The sequence below is a fragment of the Lissotriton helveticus genome, chromosome 9 (assembly GCF_964261635.1).
Source record: "Lissotriton helveticus chromosome 9, aLisHel1.1, whole genome shotgun sequence".
Taxonomy (NCBI): domain Eukaryota; kingdom Metazoa; phylum Chordata; class Amphibia; order Caudata; family Salamandridae; genus Lissotriton; species Lissotriton helveticus.
The window spans coordinates 827,642,300-827,656,375 of record NC_136070.1 but is presented as its reverse complement, the minus strand read 5'-3'; positions in this window follow the sequence as shown (position 1 = coordinate 827,656,375).

Sequence of the window (14,076 nt, the reverse complement as noted above, 5' to 3'; positions counted from 1 at the left end):
CAAGGATTCAGCAAAAGGTATCCAAGGTTATGAAGAAGGGTTACCTGAAAAGAAAGAAAGTAATGAGAGTCTCTAGAGCAAAAATATAACATTTCAAGCATGAATTAATGTAAAGAAATAATAAAGCATTACGTCAGGAAGTGGGATGGGTGGGATAATATCAGCCTCCATGTCTTTAATGAAATCCAGATTCTCTTGTCATGGTAGTAGGAGAATCGCAATTTCATTACAAGAACAGAGGCTACATTATGCATGTTGGTAGCTTTGTAATACAACATTAGACATCTGTTCAATAGGTTTACAATAATGTCTAGCAAAGGTACTAGCGTTCGACCAGTCGGCCGCTTTAAGAATATCATCTAACTTACCTCCAGATCATAAAGATTTACTGGCCATAGCACCACTAATCGAATGAGCTTGAAATTTTGTTAAATCAATACCTGTTCATGGCTGTCTTAACCCATCTAGCAATGGAAGTAGAGGTTATAGCTCTATGAGGTTTAATAAAGGAAATAAGAAGTTGTTTTTCATCGAAAGGACGTAAACTGAACATTCTTTGATCATATGCTTTCATGCACTCGACCACGCAAAGTTTTGGGCAAGGGTCGAAACGTGGATAGAAGATAGAAACAGACATGGTTTTGGTTCTTCTGTAAACCTCGAATTTGACACCAAATATGTTATAAGACCTATTAGAGATCTCCAGGTCTTTGACCTCAGAGACCCTACAACAAGAAATAAGACAAAGAAGAGTAGCTAGTTTGATAGAGCGGAGTTTTCTATTCAAAAAGGGATTCTCAGGCCATGAGTTGAAAAGATCTAGAATCAAGTTCACATCCCATAGGGTATCATATTTGGATTTTGGGGGTCTCTTCAAACCAATGCTCTGCAAACAATAACATTTTTACCCACAGTTTTTCCATTGCCAAGTGCATGACCAGCAGAGGTAGCAGATCTATAGCAATTGATAGATCTATAACTTAAACCTTTATCAAATAATTCAACCTGAAAGTTTACCACATCAACGATAGGTGCCTGAAGGGAATCCAAATTCCTTTCCAGGTACCAACATACCCAGAATTTCCAAATGTTATTGTATCGGTAGTGGGTACCTGCTGTCCAAGACTCTCTAAGGAGAGTTGCAGCTGAAGACGAAAGTCCTGAGATTTCGTTGGCTCTCCTGACACTTTCCAAGCAAGAATGTTCAAACTCCCCGTTTGGGTTAGGAGATGGGAATCTCCATTTACGTCTGTAAGGAGATTCTCTAGAGAAGGGATTTGGAAGGGAATGTCGCATACTAGTTCCAGAGTGGTGGGGAACCATGCTTGGGATGGTCAAAACGGAGTTATCAGGACCAGAGAGCACCCTTCTTGTCTCACTTTCTGTAAGACCCTCTGGATCATGGCAAAGGGAGGAAAGGCATATGCGTTGATTCCTGACCAAGGTTGCAGGAAAGCATTCACTGCTAGTGCACGGGGATTCGGCATCCAACTGAAATAATTATCTCGTTGAGACGTGAGACGGCTCGCAAAAAGGTTGATCTCGAAAGGACCCCAAATCTTGTTCAGGGAATTGAAGACAAGTGGATTGAGTTTCCAATTGCTGTGATCCAATAGGAATCTGGAATTCCAATCGGCAGAGATATTCGATTTTCCTAGAAAGTATTCAGCTCGGAGGGCAATTTTGTGTTCTAGACAGAACATCCAGAGTTTCCTGGCTAGATTGGAAAGATCGGCAGATTTGGTACCATCCAAACGATTGATGTAAGCTACCACGGACATATTGTCCATCTTTAAAATGACCGACCGCCCCTGGAGGGAATGTTTGAAGCTCATAAGAGCATAAAGGCCAGCCATAAGTTCCAGGAAATTGATGTGGTGAGATGATTCTTCCTGAGACCAGATCCCTCCTGTGTTCTGGTTCAAAAGGCATGCACCCCAACCGTGAAGGGAACCTTCGGATTGCAAAACAAAATCTGGTTCCGAGCCAAAGATTGCCTTGCCATTCCAGGCCTCTAGGTTGTCCAGCCACCAGACTAGTTCTGATTTGGCGTCCTGATCCAGGGTAATCCGATCTTTGTACCAGAGGCCTGATCTCAAAGCTCTCCCTTTTATCCTTTGTAAGGCCCGATAATTCAGGGGGCCTTAATAAATCGCTTGAAGAGAGGAAGAGAGAAGACCCAAGAGTCTGGCTAGATCTCTCAGTGGAAGGTCTGTTTGTCTCAAAATATGTCTTATTTCTTTCTTGATTTTTTATATTTTGGAAGAAGGAGGAGACACTTGGCGGTATCTAGGGTGAAACCGAGGAGCTCCAGTGATTTTGAGGGAGTCGGGATAGACTTTTCTTTGTTTATAATAAATCCTAGACTTTCTAGAAGATTCATGACTGCCTCTAGGTCTAGGAGAATCTGTTGAAGGTCTTGAGACATTATCAGAATGTCACAGAGATAAATGATAAGGCGAATACCTCTATCTCTCAGGGAAGAGGCGACCATCCTCATAACCTTGGTAAAACACCATGCAGCGGAGGAAAGTCCGAACGGAAGTGCCTGGAACTGATAAAGGTGTTTTTTCCACATGAATTGGAGGAAAGGCTGATGGATTACGGCCATAGGAATCGTGAAATACGCGTCCTTTAAATCCAGTTTGACCAACCAGTCTTCTTTCAAGATGAGGTCTCTCAGGAGGTGGATACCCTCCATCTTGAAATGTCTGTAGACGAGGAATTTTTTGAGACTTTTCAAATGTATTACCGGTCTCCAGCCTTTTCCTTTTTTTCTCTACGAGGAATAATGTACTTATGAATGTTAAAGTGTCCAAAGGAACTTCTATTATTGCACCCTTCTTGAGCATAGAGGATATTTCCTCTTCCACTATTTCTTGTTTTTACAAAGAGAGAGGTATGTCTCTTGGGAAGGAAGATTGAAAGGGAACCTGAACAAAATCTATCATGAAGCCTTTGACTGTTCAGGACCCATGGGTCTTGAGTTATCAACTTCCAATTCTGGAAAAAAAGCTTGAGTCTGCCTCCCACCTTTAAGGGGATAGAAGGAGCAGGGGGTGGATGAGCACTTACTTGGTGGATTGGAGTTGAATGGCCCACGGGTTCTTGATCCTCTTGAACCACGAGTTCCTCTCCCACACTGGGGGTAGAAGGTGGATCCAGTGAATTGCTGGTATCCCCGACCAAAGCTGCGGTATCGTTGATAGGGCCTCTGGTTAAATCGGCCGGAAGAAAGGCCCCTTCTCCCGGCCCTTTCCAAAAAGGTTATTATTAAGACTCTTTTCATATTCTGTTGGGCCTTGTCTAGGGTTGTAAAGGTCGAGACATATTTCCCAAGTGACTTTACTAATTCTAAGAAGTCCTTTTGGATTTGGAGATGGCTCCTTGTCAGCCATATCGGAAAGCTTGGGGTCAATCTTGTAGAGGATCAATCTACGCCTCTCAGTGTTAATGCTAGCATTAGCTTTGCCTAAAAGTATTATTTCCCTTTGACTCCAGCCTCTAATAAGATTAATATCAAGGGGAGTCCCGTGGATATGTCTCTCCTCAGCCGAGTCAAGGATTTTTGTTAGGGGGCCAAGGACGTCCAGAAGACGGTCCTGGCAACCTTTAAATGATTTTTCTATGCCCTTTCTTGGATCACGACCGAGTTTAAAAAGAAATGTAATAAGCTCTGGGTCAAGATTAGGACTTTGACAAGTCTTATCTTCGATGGTAGGTCTTGAGCATTCTGCTCTAAGAATATTTCTAGTGTCCCTTTCCAGCAGGTTGCAAAGACATTTCTTAATAAATTTAGAAACGTGGTCCTGTGGCGACCATTGTGAGGATCTAGGATGCTTTAAAGTTAAGGTCGAAAACATTTCTTCCCCGAAAGGGTCTAGAATGTTGTCTTTTGATGATGGAAGATGTTCCTCTTCTGTGTTGAACAGGTTATCGTCTTTATCATCTAGATCTAATATGTACTTGTCAGGTACATCCAAAAATTCATCATTGAGAGTATTTTGGTCATCTCTGATATTGTCTTGAGCACTATTAGATATTGTGCTGCTATGGGCATACGAATTATTCGTGCCCCGAAGGGCACCTTCCGCTGTTGTGCCGCTAGGGACACCCTTTGAAATTGAGGTGCATGGGCCTCCAATTAGATTTGAGGTGTCAAAACCTCTCACACATGAAGAGGTGCTAGGACCTTCAGTGCTCATAGGGGTAGAAATTTCAATATTCTTAGATTTCTTGATTCGTTTACCCCTTAAATCAGATCTCCATTAGATATATCCTCTTGAGAAGGAAGAGGTCTTTTTTTGGGGGTGACCTGACCAAGGGTCTCCAACATACATGATCTCATTTCCTTTTGGAGCATTAACCTGAAGCTCTCATTATCAAAGGTAGGAAAGGAACCGCTAGCCTGCTCTAAATCAGTCAGACATAGCTTACTTCCTTCTTTTTATTTTCATTTTATTTTAGAGATGATCCTTAAGTGAAAATAAATATATATGGAGCAAGGGTCTGATTGTATACCCTATGGAAATCTCTATGTACCCTAAATTGCTATTAACTCTCAATAACAATAACAATATATATGTCTCCTAATCACATTCCTTTTTTTATGTAGTTATTGTGGGCAAAAGAAAGGCATTAAAATGACTTGCATTGCAGAAAAACATCCAAAACCGTCCTATTTAGTCCAGCTGATCACCAACTGACGATCACGAGCCTCTTTGCCATGGGGATGCAAGAAAAAACAATCCCCCAGGCTCATGGCTGGATGTAGCAGCAGAGGAAAGGCCAAGGTACCTTCCTTTAATGTCGTCCTCTGCCGTGTGAGCCCGGCATCGGAGGGAGAAGGAATCTCTGATGGCGGGTTCAGTTGGATCGTCAAAGCGCGTCGGTAGGAGAAAGTACCACCCGCATCGCAGGCTCTCCCAGAAGGAGGCTGCGTGTGAGCGAACCCGGCCTGAAAAGACAGAGCAAGATAAACTTACCTGATGGCCTTTTTCAAAGGGAAAGCGATTAGAAGAGGCAAGGGGACCTCCGTAAATTGGAGACCATTAAGGAAGTGTAAGGGAAACAGGTGAAAAAGGGGGGTTAGCCCGCAAGTAGGACATGCAACAAAGTACATGAAACAAATCAAAGAACCATTAAGAGTCATGTAAATAAAATATTAAACATGTCATAATCCATCAAGATTCAGGCAAATAAGCGAGTTAAAGCACCAGATTAAAATCTAATAAAATAAAATTGAGGAGATACTCATCTGCTCGGAGCCGCATTTAAAAGAGACAGATTGTTGTCATGCCATACCATTTACCTCGTTTCAATGTTCTTTATGGAACTTTTGTATTATGACAAATGTGGCTGCTTGGAGACTGCAATAAAAGACATTGCATAATGTACCCTCCGTTCTTGCAATGAAATCTTAAATGGAAAATCAACTACGGACTCACCTGCAGCTTACACTCACTTCTCTCACTCCAGGCTGGCTACTGTAGACTATATTTGGATCTCAATTGCTCATTTTCACGTTGCACAAGATGTTGTTGTAATCCCCTCAGAGGCAAGTGACCATGCCATTATCGCCTGTCATATTCTATCATCGCATTGCCATTGGCCAAAAATCAAACTGATTGGAGAGGAGGCAAATGTGGAGCCATTTAAGAAAATAAAGTAGTCGACTGAACACACGGAAAAAATTGAAGAAGTAGAATCAATCCTGTCTAGAGCAACTCAGGATAATGGTAATCTAATCCCAACAATATCCTGAGAACAACTTTTGGAAGAGATAAGGGAAAAACTCACAAGGATGAAGCAAAGATCATGTAAATCATATTTAAAAGTAGATCATTTCACAAAACAAAAAATTAATTTCGGCAATCAAATGGAAATTAAACAACCATGTGAAATATCACCAATGACATCTCTGAGCACAGATCAGTTCAGGAAAAGGTGGCTGCAATTCGTCGGAGTTACAGTAAAGCTTGATTCTCGCTTTGAAGAATGATGGAAGAAACTCATTGGAGCAAAACTCATGAAATAAAAAAGTCACAAGATCAGAAGAGATTCTGGAAGTGGATAAAAAACTGCTTTAAATCAAACCTGCAACCCATCATTACAAATATCTTGGCTCAAGCGTTGGAAACTCACATAGATGCTGTCTATGTGGAGTCATCCAGCGAAGACAGCATATGTCACAAATTGAGTACTACCATCAAAATACCATCTTGCTTCGAACTACAGTCTGGACCATGCAACCAAAATGAAATAACAGCTGATTTGGTTATGCCCATCATAAACAAAATGCTCCCCAGCGGGGCACCTAGCCCGAACGGCCTTCCACCAATGGTGTCAAGCTTTTCCTTCCAGAATTCTTGTGACTGTGCTGATGCTCAAGGGGGTCCACCTCTCCACTGCCCCAAGTCCGGAATATAAATATACACGGACTAGTGAGATAGTCAAGCGGGGGAAGGAAAAGATAGGAACAGCTTGGAGGGAGACCTGCAGATGATACAACAACACTACGTAAGTCTTTTGAATAAGTACCCAAATGACACAGGTCATAGAGATGATAACATTTGAATAATATATGAGCCTGTTACACACTACCTGTAAAGGAAGAGGGTGAATGGAAGATGCCAGGAGAGAGAGAAGGAGTTGCAAGTGTCCAACACGTAACTATAAGAATAGAAAACAGATGTTGTAATAAACAGATTAATATAGCTTAGGAATTCTGTGAACAGGAAAACAGTTCCACTCCCACACCTACCAAGGGTCACCTGTGGAGTAGCTTGATATGCAAGGCAGAGTTCTTCTGCAACCCTCTATTTTCCCTCTGTTCTAGAAAGGAAAAGAATAACCAAAATGTGTAGAAGTAATAACATGAGGGATGAGCCCACCACAGTCGTGATCTCGCCCACTTATATACTGAGCTCAGGTTTGTTATAATCACAATACCCTGAGGTAATTCCTGATGTCTTCTGTGTTCAGGAATTAATGTAATCCTCTGCTCCCCTTCTAAATGTACTTTTAGGGAGTGGGAGTCCAGTTCTCAATGAGCATAGAACCTTTAGGCACAAGGAAGGTACAGGTCAACAAATATTGCTTGAAAGATTCTCCGGGTTTGCCCCATTTCACGATGATGATATACCTAAAACGGGTTCCGCTAAGAGGGATCAATCAGTATTCCCAATAGGTCGTATGGCACGGTCTATTTGTTTTCAGTAATCTCCCTGCATGAGACCACCAACGTGACCAGTCTCTCAAAAGGGGGGAATACGAGATGTAAACCAAGCCCCAGTAAAAGAGATACAAGCGCTCCTCTGCAAGAGAGTGCACGAATAGCACTCTCGACCAACAGAGGAGGGAGAAATACGCCAGCGGAGAAATGTTCCTACCAGCCAAATGAAACGAAAGTCAGACGGTCGGAAAATAGTGTGGATGCACTCTTACCACCTCGGGTCGAACGAAATCCAAGGGAACACTGAAGGCAATCGCCAGGATAATCGGCAGCGTTCACAGCTTCTGCTGCCGTATTATTGAATTTCCGGCTTTGCGTCTGGGTCACGTGGGGCGTGACTCGCGCTAGTGTAGTGTAGTTCCTATATTCCCAATAGGCTCTGCGCATTGGAATAATATTAACAGCAGTGTAGACGTAGGACTGAGGTCGACTAGGTCTCTACTGACTATATTAGACTTAATTAGTTTTGCCAGCTAGCTCAGAGGTCACTAGAAACTTTCTCGAGTAAACAAGGAGGAGTTTAACTTCCCTGGATAAACAAGAAGGGAGCCGCTTCTGACAACCATATAACATGACAACTTTGCTCCCTCAGAATAAGTGTATCTCTAGAGTCGTGTGAAAACAATAGACGGTTATTTCACTCAGTCAATCGTGCATACTTAGTTTCACCAGAGTGCAGAGAAATAGAGAGATGGGCATTTTCAATAAAAGGTGTTATTTATTGAGCAGTCTTCTTTCTCATGCAAGAGAAATGAATTGCCACAATTGCAATACTTATCATAAATGTAAAGTGCGTACAGTAAAAGGAGTATTATGAAATAATACTGTAAAAGCATTGATATGGTTTCTTAGCCATATGATACTTTAAAATGGATAAAATATATACATACATAAAAACATTGACTAACGTACTCAACTGGTGCTTCTAAATACGCCTACCCCGGTGTACCTGACCTAAGCCTAATACGTGGGAAGGAGTAAGTAAGTTGCAGTTTAAGTTAAGTTGGTTTTTGCCAAGTATCTGAATCAAGAATTCTCTTAAGGGTTTAGTCAGCTCCGTACCTTGGTTCTTAGAATGAAGGAGGTCTTGTATCTCTCTCTCAGGACTCGATATCCCAGCAACCCGCAAGGGTGGCTGGAAACACCGGAGCTGGATTTTCTCGGCTGGAGAAAAATACAGCGTCTTTCTCAGTGCGTCAAAAGGGAGGGGCGGCTTCCGTGGGCTCTCGCATCAGCTGGGCTCTTGGCAAGTAGATAGCCGCTCTGCTCCAAACCACCGTGTGTTTGCTTAAGGCAACGTTGGTATATTTATACCTGAAAGGTGCCGGCTTTGAGATAAGGCTGGACATAAGACGTCACCAAGAACTAACAGTTCTTTCTGACTCTAGGAGTTCTTGTGCAAATCAAAACAAGAGCAGGGGGATTTCCCGGGCTGCTGGAGGCTTGGTTTGTTTAAAGTACGCGTTGTACTTTCTAGGAGTCTAGGGGAGTAGCCTTGCCGTATTTGGACTGCATGGGCTATTACTAAATATGGATATGATTCTTATGCCTTTATAAGGATATTATTTATTATAACCACATAAGGGCATAAATCGGGAATATCGAATTAGGGTCCTAGATAGAAACACAACACTAGGAATGCCGGGAATTGTAGTTTGCTGCTCGTAGTCACATCCCGATACCGCACAAAGAGCAGGTAACTGGAATTCAGACCCTGGCAAATGGTATATAAAGAGACAGTTCGCAAATGGGCCACCATCATGGCGCTGCTATTCACAGAGTACAGATCGAGAAGGTATATTCCTGAGTCCTGGATGGGATCCCTCTCAGTCCCAATAAACAAAAAAGACACGCAATCAAACCCAGAAAATTTTAGATGTAGATAGGAAATGCTATGCCCGCTTGCTACTAAAAGAACTGACAGCTTGGGCTGAAGCACGTAATCTGATCCTGTCCACGCAAACTGGCTTCCAAAAGGGAGCTAGCATCGAAGACAACTTGATCTGAATGTCCCAATTGATAGAAACAACACTGGGCAGGAAAGGGAGGGCACTCTATCTAGCTTACATTGATGTCGAAACAACCTTCGATAACGTGGCCCTTTCAAGACTGTGGATGAAACAAAAAAACTGGGGCATCGATAATTCACTATTAAATGCACTATTAGCTCTATACTCTGAAACCCGGGTCAAGAGCAGTGTGCCCCCTGACTGGTCAACAACAAAAAAGATAAAAACTAACAAAGGCCTAAAGCAAGGATGCATACTGGCCCTAATGCTTTTCAATCTGTATTTGGCAGACCTACCTTACTTTCAGACAGAGGTCCGAGCATTCCTTCCCAAACTCACTGGATCAGTATTCAGAAAACTTTATTCGATTCACAGAATTATCAACGCATAGTTAAAACACTAAAAACATTGGGTCTTAAATCCAATCGCTGCAACACGTAGACGACACTATTTTGCTCGATCAAACTCCGATCGGTTTGCAGTGGCTCTTAACTGCATTGTCGTCATATAGCAAAGTAAATAAACTAAAAATAAACACGACAAAAACAAAGGTAATGATAATCTCCAGACAAACAAAGAGAAAAAGTTGTGGCAAGTGGACGGTAAACCCATTGAGACAGTTTCAACTTATAAGTACCTTGGAGTACCTTGGAGTATAGATTGACCATAAAGTAAGGCAGTCCACCCACATTACAGTGATGCATGGCCTGGCACAACCCTTGGAGGTTGCCTTTTTTAGAGAAAGGAAAGCCATGTGCCCACCCGATCTTACGCCTCTAACTCAAGCAATGGGGACAAAATTTCTACGGGTGGTATCCCATGGCGCTATAGCCTTCAAAGCCAAAATGTCACTATGGTTGGATAGAGCCCAATCTGCCTGCTTCCGCAAAGTTTTCTTCTTACCACCTTTCACTTCCCATGTGCAAATTCGCAAGGAATTTAACTTGGCATCTCAAAAGTGGATACTCAAAGCAAGATTCATAGCATACTGCCTAAAGGCCAAACAGAGCACTGGAAAACTCATTAAAGAAACACATCTGGCTAATGATAAACAATCCTGGGTCATCTTGGTATAATTTCCTTACTCGTTCAGTTGAAACATTGCAAGTCCGTGAAATATAGGCTGCCCCTATGTCCTACGGGCGGCAGCAAAACTTTTAATAAAACAAGCAAAAATAATGTCAGAGGTCAATGATGCAACATGCTTGAAAAAACTAAAGCACGGAAGCTGGGCTTTAAAATTATACAATAGCAGAGGCTTACCATACTATCTGCCCTTCCCTTAAAGCCAACAATGAAGTGCCAACTAATGAGGCTACAATTCAGTTTCATCCCCCTATTGGCATACAAATATGGACAAGGTTATAAAGAAACGGTATCCAGGCAGTGCCGAGCCTGTGGGGGAGAAGAAGAATCGCTAACTCATATATTAAGTATTTGTGAGACACTGCGCCCATTAAGAACTTAGGGGCATATTACCATCGCTAAGCATCGCCCGAAATTATCGCAGAGATAACTTGCTATTAGCAAGGTTTATCTCAGAAGTGATAAAAATCCTCACGCTAACTGCCAAATGAGAGCTTTTCGCTGGAAAACCAACGATAATCTCTCGAAGTTTGGCGTTAGCTTGATGATAGGGGCTCACAAACTTAGCCATGATATCCACCTTCCATAGGATATCATGGCTAAGTCAGGAAAATACCAAGTGTAAAAAAAGCAGTGCTAACCGCGGTTAGCGCTGCTTCTTTTATCACTAACAGGGTTAGCGAAATCCTTGATGATAGGAGAAATGTCGCTTAACAACATTTCTCCTATTATTTTTCTCTGGAACGCCCCCTTTGCATCTCATTAGAGATGCAAGGGCAAGCGTAGAGAAAAAGGGTGCTAACATGCGAATTTGCGTGTTAGCACCCTGTTGCTGATAGGGAGATAATTTTATCCCCGCTTTCTTGGCTTTTAAAGCCAAAAAAGCGGATATAAATCCCTTGGTAATATGCCCCTTACTTATTGGCTTCGCCCCATCAGGTGTATTTTAAATATTCGGACATGCCAGGATGCCTTGGTAGAATGTTTAAAGGGCAATTCAGCACAGTTGGCGGCACGCTTTATGAAATTTCTGATGGCTGTAAAGGACATTTAGACTTATGAAAAATCTCAAGAACGATAATGTTCAACCCACTATCATCTGTCTTAATCCTATTTAATATAAACACCCAATTTTTCAAAAACAAACATTTTTTTAATAATAGGTTGTTACCTTGTTACATTTTATTTTTAACATTGAAACTCATTTACTTTATTTTCCACGTCATCAAGCGAGATTGCAATGATTTTAATTAATAGTGCATGCAATAAAAATGTAATCTAATTTAATCAATTGAATCACGCCTCATCTTGAATAACCACTTTTTAAGGCAGAGAAGTGCTGATTTAACCATCAAACAGGAAACGTGGATTTAGCAACATACTACAGAAATTGGAAATGCTCCCCGAGATAACGAATAGTCAATAGTGAAAAATCTCAAAACAGAGGCAGCCAGATGGCCACAAAGATCTAATTTGTTCCTCAAGCAAGAGGAATAAAATATAACTCTAAATCCTCTCCATCCACTATTGTCTATCTCACATAACAGGGACTCTGAGCCCCTGGGGAAATCAGGAGTATTTGTAAACAGAACAGGAGGCATAGAAAATCAGACACGGCATATAAACCCAGTGACAATGGCTAACAGCACCCAAGATGGGCTGGGTACAAGGGGAATGACAAATTAAAATTGACTGAAAAAAACACAGTTCTGTATCTCAAAAATGATGTAAAGCCCAATAAAGGAACCCTCCTTCAACAGGCAACAAGCTCAGAAACGATAACGGGTCCAACAGTATTCAAGCACTTATCCAGGAAAAATAAGAGAAAACTAAGAAAACTAAATAAATCCAACAAGGGCAAGCACACTAAGGATGGGCTTTTAATACAGTGGCTCCAGACAGACGTTAAGGTAAACATTGGGCCTGCAGATTCCCCTTCAAATCGAATTCATAGAGTACAGGGGACAGGGCAACAGGGCAGAACATCTAGCGACACAATAAATGCTCTTGCCCCTAAGCGAAGCCCAGGTTACTCTGCCGCGAAGCAGAACACAAAAGAACAAGAGTTACGCCCAACAATACTGGAGCACCCAGAAGGACCATCAGTTGGAGATGAATAGTACAAGATCAAAGAACCCCTCGAACCCAGCATAGACAATCACCTGCAAGCAAGGGTGCTTAAAGAAAAAACTCTCAGATTTGATAAAAAAGTCTTGAAATGTCTAAAGGCGACCTGGTTAACACGCATCACGGTCAAATAGGAATCGAAGTTGGCAACTCAAACAACTACAACCCCATCCAGGAAACAACTACAACCAGTACCATAAAAGGATGTAATTATAAATCAAAATCAGATGTTAAAGAAACTTCTACACACACAAATCAAAGAGTTCTGACGGCCGCAAGTTCCGACGACAATAAAACTAAAATCCACAGAGTAAGTAGTGATGTCCTTCCTCCCACTCTTAGTAGAACTAGGAGCGACGATCTCAAACAGTCAGTTCAGAAAACTCAACCGTGGGAAGTTTTGAACCCTGGGACGAATATAACATCAAAGACTACAGCGGGCCAGGACAGCTTGGACATAAGCCCTTCTAATATATCCTCCAAAAAAAACAACAAAATCTAAAGTTCAGGCTATATCCTAGCTATATCTTGCAAGGGAAGTGGGATGTTCTCAAAAGAGGAAATATCCTGAGGCTCTGTTCAATCATGCCAGGTCTAGAGAGTATAAAAATCTGAGACATCGATAGAGTGGCATTTCTCACATCAGAGCCCTATAACATAAATTAGGCAATAGAAGTAACTTTTCCTAACCAGGAAATGGCAAGAGCACTAAGGGAAAATAAAAACCATCTGGACGACTGGGGGATCCAGGTTAGAAATCCATTAAAAACAAAATACCCAGCAATCCTGAAAAAAGGAGCAGACACAGCACAGCTATCAAAAGAAGAAAGAAAATCACAATGTAAGGAGAATAGAAAGAATGAGATAAACCCAACAACCAGCTCCATTTTGCATGGCATCAAAGGTGGTCCAAGAACTAGACTATGGAGTAACAATCAAATACCAATCGCTATGGATCCAGAAGAGGGAATACTAACCTGCCTGGCCAAAGGAAAGAACCCCAATGACTTGTCCTGGGTACCGAGGGCCTTAAACTCTTGGTCCTAGCAGCCCGGGGCCCACCTCTAACAAGAACAATCTAACTACTAAGTTGAAAATCTGTTTTTGGAATACCCGGGGTCTAACTGACAATGAAGAGAAAATGGACGTATTGCAATTATTGAAGGGATAAGACATCATAGCAGTGCAAGAAACCTGGGCTCTGAGTTCAACTCCATGGTTGGACTACACTGCCAATGAATTGCTTGCAACACCCTCACATGCTGGGGGCCATGCTTTGGGAGGAGTGGCAATTTACATCAAGAACAACTTGACAATCCAGGTATCCCTGCTACGTGAGGGAAGCAGCAATTACATACTCCTTAAGGCAAGGTCCAAAATCCTGATACACTAAGCCAGCAATCAGTGATCCTAGGCTGCATCTACTTCCATCCATCTAAGCCTAAAAGAGATATACATTAGATAGAATGTTGCCGATAATCAGCGATTTACATGCTGAACACCCAGACGATATATGGATAATAATGGGAAATTTCAATGCAAACCTAATGGATTCAGACCTAAACTCCTCCCTGGTAGCTTTGGATGATTCAGCCCTGTCTATCCCAGAAATAGGCAGCC